The 22,146-nt window shown below is 45.0% G+C and overlaps 1 long non-coding RNA gene and 1 pseudogene across 2 annotated transcripts in view; both read left to right on the plus strand.

Annotated features, from left to right (window-relative positions):
• LOC134936093 (uncharacterized) overlaps positions 1–22,146 on the plus strand; it is a 41,473-nt gene that overhangs the window by 13,296 nt on the left and 6,031 nt on the right. Inside the window, exons 4-5 of one of the 2 annotated variants that reach the window (XR_010180452.1) lie at positions 3,698–3,809; positions 4,772–4,831. This is a non-coding gene — a long non-coding RNA (uncharacterized LOC134936093). Of the gene's footprint in view, positions 1–3,697; positions 3,810–4,771; positions 4,832–22,146 lie in introns of those variants that run through there. The other variant, XR_010180451.1, reaches the window with a different exon arrangement.
• On the plus strand, positions 5,442–5,559 carry LOC134937900 (5S ribosomal RNA; annotated as a pseudogene).

Raw genomic sequence — 22,146 nt, forward strand, 5'->3', positions numbered from 1 at the left:
GGCCCTTAGTTCCAGAATGTTTATAAGAAGAGATGTCTCCAGGCTTGACCATAAGCCCTGGAAATTCCTTCCCTGTGTGACTGCTCCCCAGCCTCGCAGGCTGGCATCCGTGGCCACCAGGACCCAGTCCCGAATGCCGAATCTGCGGCCCTCTAGAAGATGAGCACTCTGCAACCACCACAGGAGGGATACCCTTGTCCCTGGTGACAGGGTTATCCGCTGAAGCATCTGAGGATGCGACCCGGACCATTTGTCCAGTAGGTTCCACTGTGCGTGGAATCTGCCGAATGGGATTGCTTCGTAGGAAGCCACCATTTTTACCCAGAACCCTTGTGCATTGATGCACTGGGACTTGGTTCGGTTTTAGGAGGTTCCTGACTAGCTCGGATAACTCCCTGGCTTTCTCCTCCGGAAGAAGCACCTTCTTTCTGGACTATGTCCAGAATCATCCCTAGGAACAGAAGACAAGTCGTTGGAACCAGCTGCGAATTTGGAATATTGAAAATCCAATCGTGCTGCCACAACACTACCTGATATAGTGCTACACCGATCTCCAACTGTTCCCTGGATCTTACCCTTATCAGGGAATCGTCCAAGTAAAGGATAACTAAAATTCCCTTCCTTCGAAGGAATATCATCATTTCGGTCATTACTTCAGTAAAGACCCGGGGTGCCGTGGACCATCCCTACGGCAGCGTCCGAACTGATACAGTTCTGTACCATAACCTGAAATACCCTTGGTGAGAAGGGTAAATTTTGACATGAAGGTAAGCATCCTTGATGTCCCGAGACATCATGTAGTCCCCTTCTTCCAGGTTTGCAATCACTGCTCTGAGTGACTCAATTTTGAATTTGAACCTTTGTATGCAAGTGTTCAAAGATTTTAGAGTTTAAAATCGGTCTCACCGAGCCGTCTGGCTTCGGTACCACAATAGTGTGGAATAATACCCCGTTCCCTGTTGCAGGAGGGGTACCTTGATTATCACCTGCTGGGAATACAGCTTGTGAATGGCTTCCAAAACTGCATCCCTGTCAGCGGGAGACGTCGGTAAAACAGACTTTTGGAAACGGCGAGGGGAATACGTCTCGAATTCCAATTTGTACCCCTGAAATATTATCTGAAGGATCCAGGGGTCTACTTGCGAGTGAGCCCACTGCACGCTGAAATTCATTGAGAACGGGACCCCACCGTGCCTGAACTTGTAAAGCCCTAGCGTCATACTGAGGGCTTGGCATAGGCGGAAAAGGGTTTCTGTTCCTTGGAACTGGCTGATCTCTGCAGCCATTTTCCTCTCCCTCTGTCACGAGCAGAAAAGAGGAACCCTTTTGCCCGCTTGCCAACCAGGACTGCGCCTGATAATACGGCGTCTTATTTTGAGAGGCGACCTGGGGTACAGCCCCTGTTTTAAGGCAATACTTCCAAATACCGTTTGGAATCCGCATCACCTGACCACTTTACTGAAATAATTGGACAACGCACTTATACTTAATGCCAGTCGGCAAATATTCCGCTGTGCATCATGCATATATAGAAATGCATCTTTTAATTGCTCTATAGGCAATAATATACTGTCCTTATCTAGGATATCATATTTCCAGTCAGGGAATCCGACCACGCCAACGCAGCACTGCACATCCAGGCTGAGGCGATTGCTGGTCGCAGTATAACACCAGTATGTGTGTAAATACATTTTAGGATACGCTCCTGCTTTCTATCAGCAGGATCCTTAAGGGCGGCCATCTCAGGAGAGGGTAGAGCCCTTGTTTTTACAAGCGTGTGAGCGCTTTATCCACCCTAGGGGGTGTTTCCCAACGCACCCTAACCTCTGGCGGGAAAAGGTATACTGCCCATAACTTTTTTGAAATTATCAATTGTTATCGGGGGGAAACCCACGCATCATCACACACCTCATTTTATTTCTCAGATTCAGGAAAACTACAGGAAGTTTTTCCTCACCAAACATAATACCCCTTTTTTTGGTGGTATTCATATTATCAGAAAAGTGTAAACTTTTCCCATTGCCTCAATCATGCAATGTGTGGCCCTATTGGAAATCACGGTTGTCTCTTCACCGTCGACACAGGAGTCAGTACCCTTGTCGGCGTCTGTATCTGAGGTAACGGGCGCTTTAGGGCCCCTGTATGAGACGTCTGGACATGCACAAGCTGAGTAGCCGGCTGTCTCATGTCAACCACTGTCTTTTATACAAAGCTGACACTGTCACGCAATTTCAACAGTACATCCACTCAGGTGTCGACCCCCTAGGGGGTGACAACACTATTTCAGACACTCTACTCCGTCTCCTCATCATTTTTCTCCTCATACATGTCGACACCAACGTACCGACACACAGCACACACACAGGGAATGCTCTGATAGAGGACAGGACCCCACTAGCCCTTTGGGGAGACAGAGGGAGAGTTTGCCAGCACACACCAGAGCGCTATATATATACAGGGATAACCTTATATAAGTGTTTTTCCCCTTATAGCTGCTGTATTGTTATATACTGCGCCTAATTTGTGCCCCCCTCTCTTTTTTTTTACCCCTTTCTGTAGTGTAGTGACTGCAGGGGAGAGCCAGGGAGCTTCCCTCCAACTGAGCTGTGAGGGAAAATGGCGCCAGTGTGCTGAGGAGATAGGCTCCGCCCCTTTCTCGGCGTCCTTATCATCCTTTTTCTGTATGTTTTGGCAGGGGTTAAATGCATCCATATAGCCCAGGAGTTATATGTGATGCATTTATTTTAGCCATATAAGGTTTTTATATCGATTTATTGCGTCTCAGGGCGCTGCCCCCCCCCAGCGCCCTGCACCCTCAGTGACCGGAGTGTGAAGTGTGCTGAGAGCAATGGCGCACAGCTGCGGTGCTGTGCGCTACCTTATCTGAAGACAGGATCGTCTTCTGCCGCCGATTTTTCCGGACCTCTTCGCTCTTCTGGCTCTGTAAGGGGGACGGCGGCGCGGCTCCGGTGACCCATCCAGGCTGAACCTGTGATCGTCCCTCTGGAGCTAATGTCCAGTAGCCTAAGAAGCCCAATCCACTCTGCACGCAGGTGAGTTCGCTTCTTCTCCCCTTAGTCCCTCGATGCAGTGAGCCTGTTGCCAGCAGGTCTCACTGAAAATAATAAACCTAAACTAAAACTTTCACAGAGAGCTCTGGAGAGCCCCTAGTGTGCACCCTTCTCGTCGGGCACAGAAATCTAACTGAGGCTTGGAGGAGGGTCATAGGGGGAGGAGCCAGTGCACACCAGGTGATCCTAAAGCTTTCTTTAGATGTGCCCAGTCTCCTGCGGAGCCGCTATTCCCCATGGTCCTTACAGAGTTCCCAGCATCCACTAGGACGTCAGAGAAAACTCAGTTTAAGATGTGTGTTTTAACTTACATTGCCCCCAACATACAATTTTTTTTTTACCCAATTTGGTTAACACACTACAAGGAAAATCATTATGTGGTTACTGGTGTTTTTAAGGTGCAGTTTGTCTGATCTACCAAACAACTCATGTGCTTCCATTCACAATGAAGTAATGACACACATTTGCCAGAAACAGGCATATGTATATGTATCAATTCTGAGTGATGATGATGCTATGCTGGATATATGAAAACAACATTCAAATGCCTGTGTTCCATGAATCTTGCTTTTGAACAATGTTAAAAAACATATGGATAACTAACATCTAAATTTTTTCATCAACAGATTCCAGTACTGGTACCAGCATCCATACGCAACCACATCAACACAGTGACATGGAGGACACAATCACTCTACAAATGCAGCCAGTATTAGAAGGAAACAGCCCCCAGCACCTGTGAGTACACCACCACAGCAAAACACACCACCACCACAACACCATTAGCACAAAGCCCTGATCAAGTCTTTTGGGACAGTTGGGCTACTGTATATATACACCACTTTGCACCCTGCTAATTTTTTCAACTTCATTAATTAGCAATGTAAAAATCAAAGTTTTTGTTGCCAATCAAATATTATTGAAATGGTTTTTTTGGCTGAGGAGAGAAATGTTCTTTGAGCTGCACATTGATCTTAGACTGCAGAAATAAAGTGCACTATACTTGATTCCAATAATGATTCTTTCTAGATTCCAATCAATCTAAGCTCCTTCAGCCATACTAATTGGCAGCCAATAAGAATGTCTTTAACCTGCAGAATTAAGACCAGTATATTTGATTCCAATAATGATTATTTCTAGATTCCAATCAATCTAAGCTCCTGCAGCCATACTAATTGGCAGCCAGCCATATTATTCCATGACCAATACAACTTACATTGTGAATGCAAACTCTTAAATTTATTATATATTGGACATTACACTAAGAACACTATTGTGTGTGTAAATATTGTCCTTCAATTTTAGAATACACATTTGAACATTATGGTTTAAAATGAAGGACATTACTGTTCTAACATTTTTGCATGTGGTAACAAGAATAATTGTGAATCTGAAACATGAGGCACAACCAAAGAATTTTTTTAAATTCAAAAACAAACATGAAAGTGGGTAATATAGTGATGTGCATCGGAAATTTTTCGGGTTTTGGTGTTGGATTCGGTTTTGCGGCCGTGTTTTGGATTCGGACGCATTTTGGCAAAACCTCCCTGAAATTTTTTTTTGTCAGATTCTGGTGTGTTTTGGATTCGGGTGTTTTTTACAAAAACCCCTCAAAAACAGATTAAATCATAGAATTTGGGGGTCATTTTGATCCCATAGTATTATTAACCTCAATAACCATAATTTCCACTCATTTCCAGTCTATTCTGAACACCTAACAAAAGAAAGAATGACCTGGAACCGGTATGAATTATGATAAGGTAAAGGAAACCAAAAATGGACAAATATTGGAAAGAAAAAATCTTTCAATTGTAGTCCCTATTGGCAGTGCGCCCAGAGCTAGAAAGTACATGTACTTAAAAAACTGGAGAGAAAAAACTCTTGTGTGGGCGCACTCTTGAAAAAAGAAGAAAGAAGAAAAAATTCTTCAGATATAGGTTGAAGAGATATTTAAAACATATATTTATTGAGTAATTAAAAAATTAATAATATCCCACTGTGATAAAAAAAACAAGGTTTTTTAATTTTTTATTCTTTTAGAAAAGATATGTGAAAAAGAAAAATAAATGTTCTGGTCTAAGTAATCACACGAAACGTTTTAGAAAGGTTACAGACATCTGATAGTCTGGCAACCGTTTCTCCTGACCAGCACAGAAATTCTGTGTTAATAAAACCAAACAGAGAGATCCAATTCTATGTCTTTCAGTGGACTCTCATCCACGATACAGGGTGTATCACTAACCATGTGGTAAATAAATCACCTTGCCTAACGTGGAAAGCAGATCCACATACTATTCAGACTGTATTATTTTCTATCAATTCTTTTTTTCATCTTTCTTATATAGGTGCACTCTCATTGGTAGATAGCCTCTCTGCTATCATACCACACTGTCAATGCCCGATCTCGTCCGATCTTGGAAGCTAAGCAGCGTTGGGCCAGGTTAGTACCCGAGAGGAGACTTCCTGGGAATACCTGGTGTTGTAGAGAAGGACACTATTCCCCTTCATTTGAAGGGTGGACACCAACAGCAGTATCACCACATTTCACTCCTTCCCACTCCCCCATCTTTATACCCATTTTTGTTCTCTCTTTCTATTACTTCTCCCTTCTTTTCTCTCCCATCTCACGTCGACCATTAAAAAACTTTCAGGAATGTGTAAGATATGTTGCTAAATTTGTGATATAGGTACAACAGGTGACCAGCAATTTGTCCAGTATTGACCCCCTCAGTGGTCTTTCAAAGACATAGAATTGGATCTCTCTGTTTGGTTTCATTAACACAGAATTTCTGTGCTGGTCAGGAGAAACGGTTGCCAGACTATCAGGTGTCTGTAACCTTTCTAATCCGTTTCGTGTGATTACTTAGACAAGAACATTTCTTTTTCTTTTTCACATATCTTTTCTAAAAAATTAAAAAAAACTTTTTTTTTATCACAGTGGGATATTATTAATTTTTTTAATTAATTACTTAATAAATATGTTTAAATATCTCTTCAACCTATATCTGAAGAATTTTTTCTTCTTTCGTCTTTTTTCAAGAGTGCACCCACACAAGAGTTTTCTTTCTCTCCAGTTTTTTAAGTATTCTGAACCCCTCACAATATTTTTAGTCCTAAAATTTGCACCGAGGTCGCTGGATGACTAAGCTAAGCGACCCAAGTGGCCGACACAAACACCTGGCCCATCTAGGAGTGGCACTGCAGTGTCAGACAGGATGGCAGATTTTAAAAATAGTACCCAAACAGCACATGATGCAAAGAAAAAAAGAGGTGCACCAAGGTGGCTGGATGGCTAAGGTAAGCAACTCAAGTGGCCGACACAAACACCTGGCCCATCTAGGAGTGGCACTGCAGTGTCAGACAGGATGGTACTTCAAAAAATAGTCCCCAAACAGCATATGATGCAAAGATAAATTAAAGAAAAAAGAGGTGCAAGATGGAATTGTCCTTGGACCCTCCCACCCACCCTTATGTTGTATAAACAGGACATGCACACTTTAACAAAACCATCATTTCAGCGACAGGGTCTGCCACACGACTGTGACTGAAATGAATCTCTCCTTGCACAAACTGGCTCTACAGAGGCAAGATGTCCACCTCCTCCTCCTCATCGTCCGATTCCTCACCCCTTTCTCTGTGTACATCCCCCTCCTCACAGATTATTAATTCGTCCACACTGTAATCCACAATCTCAGGTCCCTGTGCACTTTCTGGAGGCAATTGCTGGTAAATGTCTCCACGGAGGAATTGATTCTAATTCATTTTGATGAACATCATCTCCACATTTTCTGGAAGTAACCTCGTACGCCGATTGCTGACAAGGTGAGCGGCTGCACTAAACACTCTTTCGGAGTACACACTGGAGGAAGGGGGGGGGGGGGGGCAATTTAGGTAAAATAAAGCCAGTTTGTGCAAGGGCCTCCAAATTGCCTCTTTTTCCTGCCAGTATACGTACGGACTGTCTGACGTGCCTACTTGGATGCGATCACTTATATTAATCCTCCACCATTCTTTCAGTGGTGACAGAATCATATGCAGTGACAGTAGACGACATGTCAGTAATCGTTGGCAGGTCCTTCAGTCCGGACCAGATGTCAGCACTTGCTCCAGACTGCCCTGCATCACCGCCAGCAGGTGGGCTCGGAATTCTTAGCCTTTTCCTCGCAGCCCCAGTTGCAGGAGAATGTGAAGAAGGAGCTGTTGACGGGTCACGTTCCGCTTGACTTGACAAGTGTCTCACCGGCAGGTCTTTGCACCTCTGCAGACTTGTGTCTGCCGGAAAGAGAGATACAACGTAGGCTTTAGACCTGGAATCGAGCACGGTGGCCAAAATGTAGTGCTCTGATTTTAACAGATTGACCACGGTGAATCCTGGTTAAGCGAATGAAGGGCTCCATCCACAAGTCCCACATGCCTAGCAGAATCGCTCTATTTTAGCTCCTCCTTCAATCTCTCCAGCTTCTTCTGCAAAAGCCTGATGAGGGGAATGACCTGACTCAGGCTGGCAGTGTCTGAACTGACTTCACGTGTGGCAAGTTCAAACATTGAAATCATTCTCCACTGCGCTTGAGTCAGGTGCATTCCCCCTCCTTTGCCTATATCGTAGGCAGCTGTATAGGCTTGAATGGCCTTTTGCTGCTCCTCCATCCTCTGAAGCATATATTGGGTTGAATTCCACCTCGTTACCACCTATTGCTTCAGATGATGACAGGGCAGGTGTTGGAGTGTTTGCTGGTGCTCCAGTCTTCGGCACGCGGTGGCTGAATGCCGAAAGTGGCCCGCAATTCTTCGGGCCACTGACAACATCTCTTGCATGCTCCTGTCGTTTTAAAAAAAATTCTGCACCACCAAATTCAATGTATGTGCAAAACATGGGACGTGCTGGAATTTGCCCACATGTAATGCACGCACAATATTGGTGGCGTTGTCCGATGTCACAAATCCCCAAGAGGGTCCAATTGGGGTAAGCCATTCTGCGATGATGTTCCTCAGTTTCCGTAAGAGGTTGTCAGCTGTGTGCTTCTTATGGAAAGCGGTGATACAAAGCGTAGCCTGCCTAGGAACGAGTTGGCGTTTGCGAGATGCTGCTACTGGTGCCACCGCTGCTGTTGTTGCTGCGGGAGGCAATACATCTACCCAGTGGGCTGTCACAGTTATATAGTCCTGAGTCTGCCCTGCTCCACTTGTCCACATGTCCGTGGTTAAGTGGACATTGGGTACAACTGCATTTTTTAGGACACTGGTGACTCTTTTTCTGACGTCTGTGTACATTCTCGGTATCGCCTGCCTCGAGAAGTGGAACCTAGATGGTATTTGGTACCGGGTACACACTAACTCAATAAATTGTATAATTCCCTGTGAACTAACGGTGGATACCGGACACACGTTTAACACCACCCTTGCTGCCAAGGCCTGAGTTATCTTCTTTGCAGCAGGATGACTGCTGTGATGTTCATCTTCCTCGCAAAGGACTGTTGGACAGTCAGTTGCTTACTGGAAGTAGTACAAGTGGTCTTCCGACTTCCCCTCTGGGATGACGATCGACTCCCAGCAGCAACAACAGCAGCAGTAGGCGATACACAAGGATGCATTGGAGGAATCCCAGGCAGGAGAGGACTCGTCAGACTTGACAGTGACATGGCCTGCAGGACTATTGGCTTTCCTGTCTAAGGAGGAAATTGACACTAAGGGAGTTGGTGGTGTGGCTTGCAGGAGCTTGGTTACAAGAGGAAGGGATTTAGTTGTCAGTGGACTGCTTCCGCTGTCACCCAAAGTTTTTGAACTTGTCAATGACTTCTGATGAATGCGCTCCAGGTGACGTATAAGGGAGGATGTTCTTAGGTGGTTAACGTCCTTACCCCTACTTATTACAGCATGACAAAGGCAACACATGGCTTGACACCAGTTGTCCGCATTTCTGTTAAAATAATTCCACACCGAAGAGGTGATTTGTTTTGTAATTTGGCCACGCATGTCAATGGCCATATTCCTCCCACGGACAACCGGTGTCTCCCCGGGTGCCTGACTTACACAAACCACCTCACCATCCAAATCCTCCTTGTCAATTTTCTCCTCAGCGCCAGCAACACCCATATCCTCATCCTGGTATACTTCAACAATGACATCTTCAATTTGACAATCAGGAACGGGACAGCGGGTGCTCCTTCCAGCACTTGCAGGGGGCGTGCAAATGGTGGAAGGCGCCACCTCTTCCCGTCCAGTGTTGGGAAGGTCAGGCATCGCAACCGACACATTTGGACTCTCCTTGGGGATTTGTGATTTAGAAGAACACACAGTTCCTTACTGTGCTTTTGCCAGCTTAAGTCTTTTCATTTTTCTAGCGAGAGGATGAGTGCTTCCATCCTCATGTGAATCTGAACCACTAGCCATGAACATAGATCAAGGCCTCAGCTGTCCCTTGCCACTCCGTGTCGTAAATTACATATTGGCAAGTTTACGCTTCTCATCAGACGCTTTTAATTTTGATTTTTGGGTCATTTTACTGAACTTTTGTTTTTTGGAATTTACATGCTCTCTACTATGACATTGGGCATCGGCCTTGGCAGACGACTTTGATGGCAGTTCATCATCTCGGCCATGACTACTGGCAGAGGCTTCAGCACGAGGTGAAAGTGGATCTTGATCTTTCCCTATTTTACCCTCCATATTTTTGTTCTCCATTTTTTAATGTGTGGAATTATATGTCAGTAATATATCAATAGCAATGGCCTACTGTACCATACTGCTATATATATATATATATATACTGGTGGTCAGCAAAATTCTGCACTGTTCTCCTACTATATACTGTGCACAACTAAAATGCAGCACGGGTATGGATGGATAGTATGCTTGACGACACAGAGGTAGAGCAATGGACTACTGTACCATACTGCTATATATATATATATATACATATACATATATATATATATATATATATATATATATATATACACACAGGTGGTTAGCAAAATTCTGCACTGTCCTCCTACTATATACTGCGCACAACTAAAATGCAGCACGGGTATGGATGGATAGTATACTTGATGACACAGAGGTAGAGCAGTGGACTACTGTACCGTACCGCTATATATATACTGGTGGTCAGCAAAGTCCTGCACTGTCCTCCTACTATATACTACAATGCAGCACAGATATGGTGCATTTTTCAGGCAGAGAACGTAGATATTTTCAGCACACTGAGCACAGATATTTGCAAACACACTGAGCACAGATATTTGCAGCACACTGAACACAGATATTTGCAGCACACTGAACACAGAAACTGAGAGTACGCAGCCACGTCCTCTCGCTATCATCTCCAAAGCACGAGTGAAAATGCCGGCGACGCTCGGCTCCTTATATAGAATACGAATCTCGCGAGAATCCGACAGCGGGATGATGACGTTCGGGGGCGTTCTGGTTAACCGAGCAAGGTGGGAAGATCCGAGTAAAATAGGTGAAGTTCGGGGGGGGGGGGGGGGTGGATCTCGAGGAACCGAACACGCTCATCTCTAGTAATAATATGCTGTAAACTGGGTATTGTGTTCAAAAACAGAAAGTTTTCTTCAGCAAAACCAAAAAAATATTTTTTTTTGTATGAGACTACATTTGTGTTCCTTAAATCAAATGGTACACCACACATAGGGACACATGTATTCGGCAAGGCTAAGATAATAAATGTGTGGTGTAAGTGTTGCATTAGTAAGTAACACACATTTAGAAAGTAAATTACATAATTTCTTGCAAGGTTTTTAATATTCATTAAAGTAAATCACATTTTATGAATATTGAACCCCAATTCAGACATGAGACTCTGATTCTGATGTGTGGCCAATTTCAAACAAAACAATACACATGCTGCATTTAAAAAACATATAGCAAGGGTATGTTTGTATGTCTAAAGGAGATGGACACATTCTGAGTAATGGTTTTTAACAGATAGATTCTCTGACAAAATTTAGCCTTACACAAGAAATTAAAGATGCAAAACATACTTACCTTAAATATGTGTATTTATGAGGTGTTGCCTTATCTGCCTCCCTACATCTGTACTCCAAGTGTCGCCAGATGACTCTAATTCCTCTGCTTGCTGGCTGCTTTCTTCATCCTCCTCTTCATCAACATGTGGCAGATCTTGTTGCAAACACATGTTATGAAGAAAGCAGCAGCAGAACACAATTTGAGTCACCCTCAAGGGACTATACAACAAAAGCCCAGCAGACTTATCCAGACACCGAGACCTCACTTTCAGCACCCCAAAACATCTTTCTATCACATTCTGCGTGGACTTATGTACATTATTGTAATTGTGTTCAGCAGGGGAATCAGGTTGGGACAATGGAGTTAGAAGCCAAGAGAAACAGCCATACTTTATGTTAAGATACAAACACATAAGTAACACAGTGCTTTTTTAGATAGTATACCAAGCCCAAAACAATTCAAATTACATACCCAGCAGCCATCCATCTGGCATTTGTCCGTCCTCAAACTTATCACAGAGGGATGACTGACTTAGGATGAAGGAGCCATGGCAGCCCCCAGGGTAACTAGCAACAACACTCATTATTTTAAGATTTGCATCACAAACCAACTGCACATTTGTTGAGTGGTCTAGATGACGATTTGTATAGATGTGCTGCCTGCCCCTAGGTGGTCTCAGCTGAATGTGTGTGCAATCTATGGCTCCCAGCACATTGGGCATGCCAGCAAGCTCATAGAAAGCTACCCTGACAGCATGCCACTGAGACTCTTCGGTAGGGTAGCAGATTGAGGCATCAATGTGGGACTGCAAAACATTCAACACCTGTGTGTATATTTGTTAAAAAATAAAAAAAATGTGAGTTAATGACATAACATCATCACTGGACACTGAGAATAATTATAACATCAAAGAAACAGAGGAGGTTGTTAGGTATACGTCACCTGTGTCGGTATTCTTGAAAAGGTGGGCTGTGAGATTCCAATGACATCCCCAGACACAGCCTGAAAGCTCCCAGTAGCCATAAAGTGCAACACAGCCAGGAGTTTGTGCAGGCCTGAGACAGGGCGAAAGCGTGCTGTCTCAGGGTCTAGGTCCAGTTTCACAAGGTCATACAGACGGAAAATGTTGTTACGATTTAGACAGAAAACATCTGTATGACCCTGTCACCGGACAATGCGTTCAAGTTTAAATGCCCCCTAAAAAAAACGAGGCCTCCGCGGAACATGTACAACCTGCTGACCATGATCAGTTTCTTGGCCCTGGTTACTTACAGGCTGATGTCTGAGTCTGAGGAATCCCACAGCACACAAAAGATACCATACTCCAAAAAAGCACCATACTCCAGCAGCTATTTCTGAATGTAGGTTGTTTGACTTGGGCCCAAGTTCCTTTTATAGGCATCCTAATTGAGGTGTGATTGATTTTGGAGTTGCAACACATGTAAACATGCCTGAAAAAAAATCAGGTCTATTTTTTTGCTGCTTTTTCTTCGCAAAAAAATACGGCTGTAATTGAGCAAGCAGAGACTAACACCCAAATGCGAATGATTAGTAAATTACCGTGTTGTATGAACAAACAGCCGCGTTTGGCCAATGGTCTATTCATTCGTATTTCTGAACTTAGCAGTGAAAACCATTACGAATTTCACCAACACTGCTGAGATTTGTGCTTGGTAAATTCCTGTGTTGGGATTTAGAAAAAAAAACACAAATCGGACAAACACAAAATTTTAGTAAATATACCCCCAGGTGTGTGGAGCTGGAGCAGGGACCAGATGCTGGAAGGCTGATATCGCTGGTTCTGGGCATAGTAGAGACAAGTGGTTTGTGTCCACCAAAAGGGTAGAGTCCCAGTTTTTGGACGATTCATTCTGAAAAACTCAGATATCTGGCTGGGAACAGCAATTAATAGGCTTGGTTTGGGAACCACTGCTTTGAAATTGTATATCTCCAGTTTCCCATGGCCGATTTAAAAAAATCTGATATCCCAGTAAAAAAGGGGCCCCTCAGTTATCATCCTATGACCCAAATACTCCTGGTGCCCTTGGTCAACTGCCCATTTAGCACGTATGAAAAGACGGCCCTGGTAAGACAATGGCCCTCATTCTGAGTTGATCGCAGCAGCAAGAAAGTTAGCAATTGGGCAAAACCATGTGCACTGCAGGAGGGGTAGATATAACATGTGTAGAGAGAGTTAGATTTGGGTGGGGTTTGTTCAATCTGCAATCTAATTTGCAGTGTAAAAATAAAGCAGTCAGTATTTACCCTGCACAGAAACAAAATAACCCACCCAAATCTAACTCTCTCTGCACATGATATATCTGCTTCCCCTGCAGTGCACATGGTTTTGCCCAATTGCTATCAAAAATCCTGCTGCGATCAACTTGGAATTACCCCCAATGTAATTAGAATTTTAATAAATCTCCCCTAAGGGGGTGAAAAGGATGTTGACATATTGACATCAATACCGATGCGTGGCTTGCGTTGCGTGAATGATAATGGCCAATTGGACAAATCAGATCCAAATTTGGATTGTATCTCCAGTGTGTAGAATGTAATAAACAACAAAAATGCAAAAACCCTCACTCATCACTAATTCTCACTATCTCCCTCCTGCTTGCATAGACCACATCCCTTATATACCCCATTCTGCTCACCCACAGCATGTCTTCACATGGCCCACCCTCATCTACAGCATGTCCCTCACATGGCCCCTCCTGCTCACATAGAGTGAGTCCACCCCCTCCTTCTCACCCACAGCATGTCCCTCACACACCCCCTCCTCACCTAGAGCATGTTCCTCACTCTCCCCTTCCTCCTCACCCTCTGCATGTCCCTCACACAACCCCTCCTGCTCACCTAGAGTGCTTCCCTCACATACCCTCTCCTCCTCACCTACAGCATATCCCTCACATGCCCCCTCCTCCTTACCTAGAGCACGTCCCTCACTTACCCTCTCCTGCTCACCTACAGCATATTCCTCACATGCCCCCTCCTGCTCACCTAGAGCACGTCCATCACTTACCCTCTCCTGCTCACCCACCGCATGTCCCTCACATGCCCCATTCTTCTCACCCACATTGTGTCCCTTCCTTCTCACCTCCAGCAAATTCCTTACATGTTGCTTCCTGCTCATGTCCCTCTTCTTCTCATCCACAGCATGTGCCTCACATGACCTGTCCTTCTAACCCGTAGCATGTCCCTCAAATACCCCCCACAGCATGTCCCTCACAAGCTCTCTCAACTGAATGTCCCAGCTCACCCACAGTACATCACTCATACGCCTCATCCTTCCCACAAACAGCATGTCCCTCACATATCCCTCTGCCCCTCATCCACAGCATGTCTCTCTCATAACAACCTCACACCATATGTACAATTCCTCACCCACAGCATATTTTGCATATGCCCCCATCCTTCCCCTTACCTGCCACCTCCTGCCAATCCACAGTATGTCACTCACATGACCTTTCCTAATAACCCATAGCATGTTCCTCACAATCCCCCTCCATTGCATGTCACTTACATGCTCCTTACTGCCCACCCATAGCATGTTCCTCATGTCCCATTCTTCTCACCCATGGTGTGTCCCTCTCATGTCTTGTCCTGCTCACCCACAGCATATTTCCCACATGCCCTATCCTGCTCATGTTCCTCTTCTTCTCATCCACAGCATGTGCCAAACATGCCCAACTCCTCACCTACAGCATGTCCTTAACATGGCTCCCATCTGCTTAACCACATGTTCCTTATACCTCCTGCTTACTCCCAGCATACCACTCGCATGACCTTTCCTACTAACCATAGCATGTCCCTCTCAAGCTCTCTCAATTGCATGTCCCAGCTCACCATCAGTATGTTCCTCAATGCCCCCTCTTGCTAACCCTCAGCATGTCCCTCAAATGCCCCCTCCTTCTCACACACAGCATGTCCCTCACATATCCCTCTTCTCCTCATCCACAGTATGTCCCTCACATCCCAACGTCATACACACAGCATGTTTTTCACATGCACCCCTTCTCCCCTACAGCATGACCCTCACGTGTACAAGTCCTCACCCACAGCATGTCCTTCAAATGCCCCAATTCTCCCTCTTACATGCCACTTCCTGCTGACCCATAATATGTGACTCACATGACCTTTCCTACTAACCCATAGCATGTCCCTCACAAACACCCTTCATTGCATATGACACGCTCCTTACTGATCACCCATAGCATGTCCCACACATGTTCTCTCCAATGCCTGTCCCTCACACACCCCTGCTCACCTACAGCATGTCCCTCACATGCCCCTTCTGTACACCTACAGCATGTCCATTGCACATCCCCTCCTGCTCAGCCACAGCATACCACCCTCCTAACTCCCCCCACAGAACATTTATCACATGCTCCCTACTCACTGACAGTCTCTCTTATGACAGTTCTTGCTCACAAACTGCATGTCCCACACATTCTCCAATGCATGACCATCATATGTCCCAGTTAATCCAGTGTTTCTCTAACACTGCCCATCCTTTTAACCCACAGCATGTTCCTAACATGCCCTCTCCATAGTGGTGTAACAATAAATTTTGCTCCTTATCATAATTCCCTTTACAAATTACAAATGATGTCTCTTACACATTATGCCACATACTGTAATTACCATTACACATTATGTCACACACCATAATATCCATTACACAATATGCTACACACCATAATCCCCATTACATAATATGCCACACACCATAATATCCATTGCACATTATGCCACACACCATAATCCCCATTACATAATATGCCACACACCATAATATCCATTGCACATGACACACACCATAATCCCCATTACATAATATGCCACACACACACACACACACACACACACACACACACACACACACACACACACTAATGCCCATTATACATTATGCCACACACTGTATTGCCTATTACACAATATGCCACACACTGTTATGCATACTATACAAAATGGGTTACATGCTTGTTGCCAGGGGTTTCATGCTCTGGGTTTCATGCTTGTTGCCAGGGATTTCATGCTTGTTGCCAGGGGTTTCATGCTCGTTGCCACGGGTTTCATGCTCTGGATTTCTTGCACTTTGTCAGTAGCTTCATGCACTGGGTTTCATGCTCATTGTCAGGGGCTTCACAACAGAAGATGCAGCTTTCTGCATCTACTGCCGGCCATGCCAGCATTGCTGGCACTGTCCTTACAGATGCTAGAGGTCAAGTCAAACCTCTAGTATCTGTCTCCTCCTAGGAGGTGGCCATTTTTGGAGGGAAATTTTCAGCAGATTACATGCGGATGGCTAGACAACATGTAATCTGCATAACACTGGCGAGAGCATTAGTGGCCATGCCCCCACCCTGTTGCTATTCCACTGCCTTTCCTGCTCACCCATATTATTCATATGTACACACCTGCTTATATACAGCTTGTCCCTTATATACCCAACACAGCATGATCCCCTACATGCACACACACCATAATCACATACAGCATGTCTCTACTAGAACCAGATTCTCACACACACCCTTCTGATCACCCACAGCATTTCCCACACACCCTCCTGCACACCCACAGCATACACTTCACACACATCCTCCTAACCCCATAGTTACCTACAGGAGCTCCTGTCATTGCAGCTGGCATTTCTATCATGGGTGCAATGTGTGTGGTGCACATGGGCCCCTAGGTCCGGGGGCCCACACTGCACCCATGTTCTTTTCATACCTTTCTGGAGTCCCATGATGGGCGCTGCAGCAGCCTCAGCAAAAATCACTCTCAACATGGCCATCGCACATGCACAGTAGAGTCTGGCACAATTCTGGAACCTATGGCATTGTGGAGAGGAGGGGACCCCTGGAGTCTGCACACAAGCCCCCTACTCTCTTGTCACCGCCACTTATTTTTATCTCGGTTGTGTGTCTGCTGCAGTGAGCTACAGTATCTGCTGCTGCTGCTCCTAGCGGAGACAGAGGGAAATACCTTTTTATCAGTAATATGTAGTTAGAAGGGGAGATATTGCTCTCAAAAGGGTAAATTTACTAAGGTGGGAGTTTTTTTAGAACTTATGATGTTGCACATACAGTGGGGCAAAAAGAGTATTTGGACAGCCACCGATTGTGCAAGTTGACCCACTTAAAAAGATGAGAGGTTTGTAATTTCCATCATAGATACACTTCAACTGTGAGACAGAATCTGAAAAAAACAGGAAATCACATTGTATGATTTGTAAACAATTTATTTGTATATTTTTGCAGAAAATAAATATGTGGACAATCAAAAAGTTTAACTCAACACTTTGTAATATAACCTCGGTTGGCAATTACAGAGGTCAAACGTTTCCTGTAGTTCTTGACCAGGTCTGCACACACTGCAGCAGGTATTTTGGCCCACTCATCCATGCAGATCTTCTCTAGATCTGTCATGTTTTGGGGCTGTCGCCGGGCAACTTAGACTTTCAACTCCCTCCACAGATTTTCTATTGGGTTGAGGTCTGCATACTGGCTAGGCCACTCCAGGACCTTGAAATGCTTCTTACGGAGCCACTCCTTAGTTGCTCGGGCGGTGTGTTTGGGGTCATTGTCATGCTGGAGGACCCAGCCACGTTCCATCTTCAATGCTCTTACTGAGGGAAGGAGGTTTTTGCCAAAAATCTCACAATACATGGCCCCATTTATCCTATCCTTAACACGGATCAGGCATCCTGTCCCCTTTACAGAAAAGGAGCCCAAAAGCATAATGTTTCCACCCCCATGCTTCACAGTGGGTATGGTGTTCTTGGGATGTCATTCATTATTCTTGTCTCTTTCAAACACGGCGAGTGGAGTTTATACCAAAAAGTTTGATTTTGTTCTCATCTGACAACTTTACTTTCTCCCAATCCTCCTCTGGATCATTCAGATGGTCACTGGCTAACTTTAGACGGGCCTGGACATGTGCTGGCTTAAGCAGGGGGATCTTTTGGGCACTGTAGGATTTCAATCCATGATGACGTAGTGTGTTACTAATGGTAACCTTTGTGACTGTGGTCCAGCTCTCTTGAGGTCATTGACCAGGTCCTCCCGTGTTGTTCTGGGCCGATTCCTCACCGTTCTCAAGATCATTAATACCCCACGAGGTGAGATCTTGTCAGTGATTTTGTATTTATTTCTTTGCTTATCTGTGGAAAGGGGTGTGAAAGTGTTAAAATGAAAACAAAAAAAATTGCGTGGGGTCCCCCCTCCTAATCATAACAAGCCTCGGGCTCTTTGAGTCGGCCCTGGTTGTAAAAATACAGGGGGAAAATGCGTAGGGTCCCCCCATATTTATACAACCAGCACTGGGCTCTTGGGCCAGTCCTGGTTCCAAAAATATGGGGGAGAAAAGACGTAGGGGTCCCCCGTATTTTTAAAACCAGCACCGGGCTCCACTAGCCAGAGAGATAATGCCACAGCCAGGGGACACTTTTATATAGGTCCCTGCGGGGGAAGTGTAGCACAGATTAGTTAACCTATTAAGGTTACCTAAATAGTACCAAAGGTTATATCATAATAAAGGCTTCAGAGGTCACGGTGTGGCTGGTTCCTTATACTCGGTGGCTCTCTGAAATACTCTGAGGGAAACTGTGTCTGACATCTGTGTGTGTGTGTGTGTGTGTGTGTATCTCATATTACCATGTCTAAGGACTCTGTGTCCTGTGCTGCAGAGTTTTTATCTTCTCCTGAGGAGTTGATAGCATGTACTCAAGACTGCAATGTAATTTCTCAGCCTTCTGAAACCGAACCCGCATGGGTGGATTCTTTACAAGGAATAATATCAAAGATTTCAGCTAAGGTGTCACATACTGAAAAAGAAATGCAGTTTTTGAGAAAATCTGCGGAGGATGTGATGTATCCCACTACTTCATCAAGACACCCACCTTCATACCCACAAAAGCGTACACTTGCCCTGATTATGCAAGTCGGCACTGATACCAACTCTGATACAGGGAATGGTGATGGGGATATGCAAGGGGGGGGGGGGTTACCCTGGCTAAAGGGGTGCAACTGATGATAGAAGCCATTAGGGATGTATTACATATCACAGAGAAGGTACCCACCACATCTGATTGTGTTTATGGCTATGCCCAAAATTTAAAAGGGCAATGATTTTATTACCCATATCTAGCTAGTAAAAGCACTGTCCTTTTAAATATTGGGTATAAACCAGAGGTTCTCAAACGCAGACCTCAAGGCACCCCAACAGTCCAGGTTTAAAATATATCCATGCTTGACCAAAGGTGATTTACTTAGCACCTCAGTCAATTTGATTAACCCATTTCTGCTGAGCCATGGATATACCTAAAACTTGGACCATTGGGGCGCCTTGAGGACAGTGTTTGAGAACCTCTAGTATAAACACAAACAGTAGTGTTGGGTCTTACAACCCAGTGCTTCCTAAATAAACCACTAAGTGTAGTGGAGGATCATATGGATAGTAGGGATGATGAGTAAGTGGAGAGAGAGTAATGGCAAAAAGAAAAGGAGGGAGCAGGAACAGATGCTTTGGGAGGGGTGTAGTATGTGTTGCCAGCGGTCGGGCTCCCGGCGACCAGCATACCAGTGCCGGAATCCCAACCGCCGGCATACGACAGCTGGGCGAGCACAAATGAGCCCCTTTGGGGGCGTGCCACGCTATCTGTTTTACCTCCAGGGGGGTCATGGACCCTCAAGAGGGAGAAAAGTTGTCGGTATACTAACGGTCAGGATTCCAGCGCCAGTATGGTGGTCATTGGGAGCCTGGCCACCGGCAACCTGAAGACCACCCCTTTGGGAGGGGAAGTAAATTTACCAGAGAAGGGCAAAGGGTCTAGAATAAATAATACAATAATCATAAAGAAGGGATTTTCTGATACCATCACCGAGAGCAAATAAGCATAAAAAGATTTATATATAAAAACAACAGTCACACCCTATTCACATTATTTTAGTATCACCTGAATGTACTGCTCCAAAACCTTTAATTAACTGTTTTTTAGTAACCCGCATCACATTCCCCATACTTATAATGGGAAATGTGATGTGGCCAAAGGTACTAAAAATAAAAATGTAAAAAAATATCGCAGTGTGCCCTGTGATAATCTCGCCAGCTCAGGCGGGCAAGTTCACAGGGCAGCACTGCGATAATGTGGCATTTGCCCAGCTTTCTCTGCCCCATGGCAGAGAAAGCTGAGCGGGTACCCGGCAGAGTGATCAGCTATGTGTGTCCGATGGACACACAAGCTGATCACAGTGTAGAAATAAAAACAAAAAGTAAAAAAAAAACCCCACACTCACCTGTCCAGGGAGCCGATGTCCGCTGCTCTGGTGAGCACTGCTGGGCACCGGGTCCCCTATATGCTGCGCTGTGACTCCGGTGCAGTAAAGTGATGCTGCAAAATGGCAGTGCACTTTACAGCACCAGGGGTCACAGCGCAGGAGAAGGACCCGGCGCCCAGCAGCCTCCTGAAGCAGCGCGGACTGGCTCCCTGGACAGGTGAGTATATTGACATCGGGTATTTTTTACGAAAAATACCCCAATGCTGATGCGAAGAGACATCGAAGGGACAGAGCTTGACCGCAAGCTCTGTTCCTGCATGCAATAATTGATACATCCCTGCGATGTAATGTATTATCGCAGTGCGAGTTTGGGGGATTTTATCACCTGTCATCCGCATCCTGGATGTGGATGGTGATAAATAGGCCCCTAACTCTCCTAAGCGGCACCAGGTCCTCAGTCATTCATTTGAAATGTTCCTGTATAAATAAAGTGAGAGTGTATTTGTGGGCGTGGTGTTTTTGTTCCAGTCACGAGGTTTTACCTTGCACTTGTGCTTCTTATGTGATCCCAATGTGTTTCAGTACCAGTATAAGTATACAGACAGCAAGGTACCATCTCAGAGATGCTCCAAGAGAGGGGTGGCGGGAAAGAGTAAAAAGAATCTCTCCTGAAGAGGACCACACCAGTTACATATACACATCCCAGTGCAGGGAGTCCAATGGATAATGGACGGGGAGAGGAGGAGGAAATCCATCGATAGTGAGCCTGATCCTTTGTTGTATGCTATGCCACTGCGGCAGTTAAAATGCACAATTGATTTGTGATTACGCTCACAGTGAATATTCAATCACAAGTGAATGACAGGAAGTGGCCGTTTTGTGGGAGGTAAAGGGGAGTGGTGGCGAAAAAAACCTCCATCTCCTGCGTGTCAGTGGGTGTGGATTAAAAGATCTACAGTAATTAAGTCGACAACCAATGGGTATGAGGCCAACATGGTCAAAAGGTCAACAGGTTAAAGGTAGACCGTATATAAGGTCGACAGGAACAAAAGGTGGACACAGAAATGGTTGACACGTTTTATTTTCATTGTTTAACCATGTGACCACCATTAGTAGAATCGCTTCACTCGCCATGCTTCCGGCTTACTACAGGTAATCCTTTGTGACATGGATTGTAAATTGAGCAAAAGTAAAAAAAAAAAAAATTAAACCCACCAAAAATTGTAACTATTGTCATGTTGACCCTTTGAACCCAGCAACCAGAGGCCTGTTGACCTATTGAGTGTTGACCTATCATACCGATACCGTCTCAGCCTCGGCCATTCTGAGTGACCACAGACCCATTGCTTTCTGAGTAGGGGGAGAATTGGGCTGACGACAGCTCTGGGAAGAGAATGGTGTGATAAGAAACATACATAACATAGGACTGTCAGTCTCTACTGATTCCCTGATTTAACAACCGATCAAATAACCCACAATACATCACTGTTATCTTGTCAGGAAATTGCTCCCAACTACCTATACCTGTTACAGACCGCACTCTGCTCACCTGTGACTGGGAAGTTTACTGTAAGGGGAACCTCAGGATTCCACCACTCAATCTTGCACTCACCTACCTCAGGCTCCCGCTTCAGTCAAATCTCCTGCTGCCATGTTTGTAAATCAAATCTCCCGGATTGTTCAGATTATACCAGGAGTGAGTTTGTTTGCAAAAACAGTGATTTGTGTAACTGCTGAGGAGTCACTGATGAGGATTCTTATTTTCTCTAACGTCCTAGGGGATACTGGGAAACGTATTTACC

Source organism: Pseudophryne corroboree, chromosome 6, assembly GCF_028390025.1.
Source record: "Pseudophryne corroboree isolate aPseCor3 chromosome 6, aPseCor3.hap2, whole genome shotgun sequence".
In the NCBI taxonomy this organism is placed as follows: Eukaryota; Metazoa; Chordata; class Amphibia; order Anura; family Myobatrachidae; genus Pseudophryne; species Pseudophryne corroboree.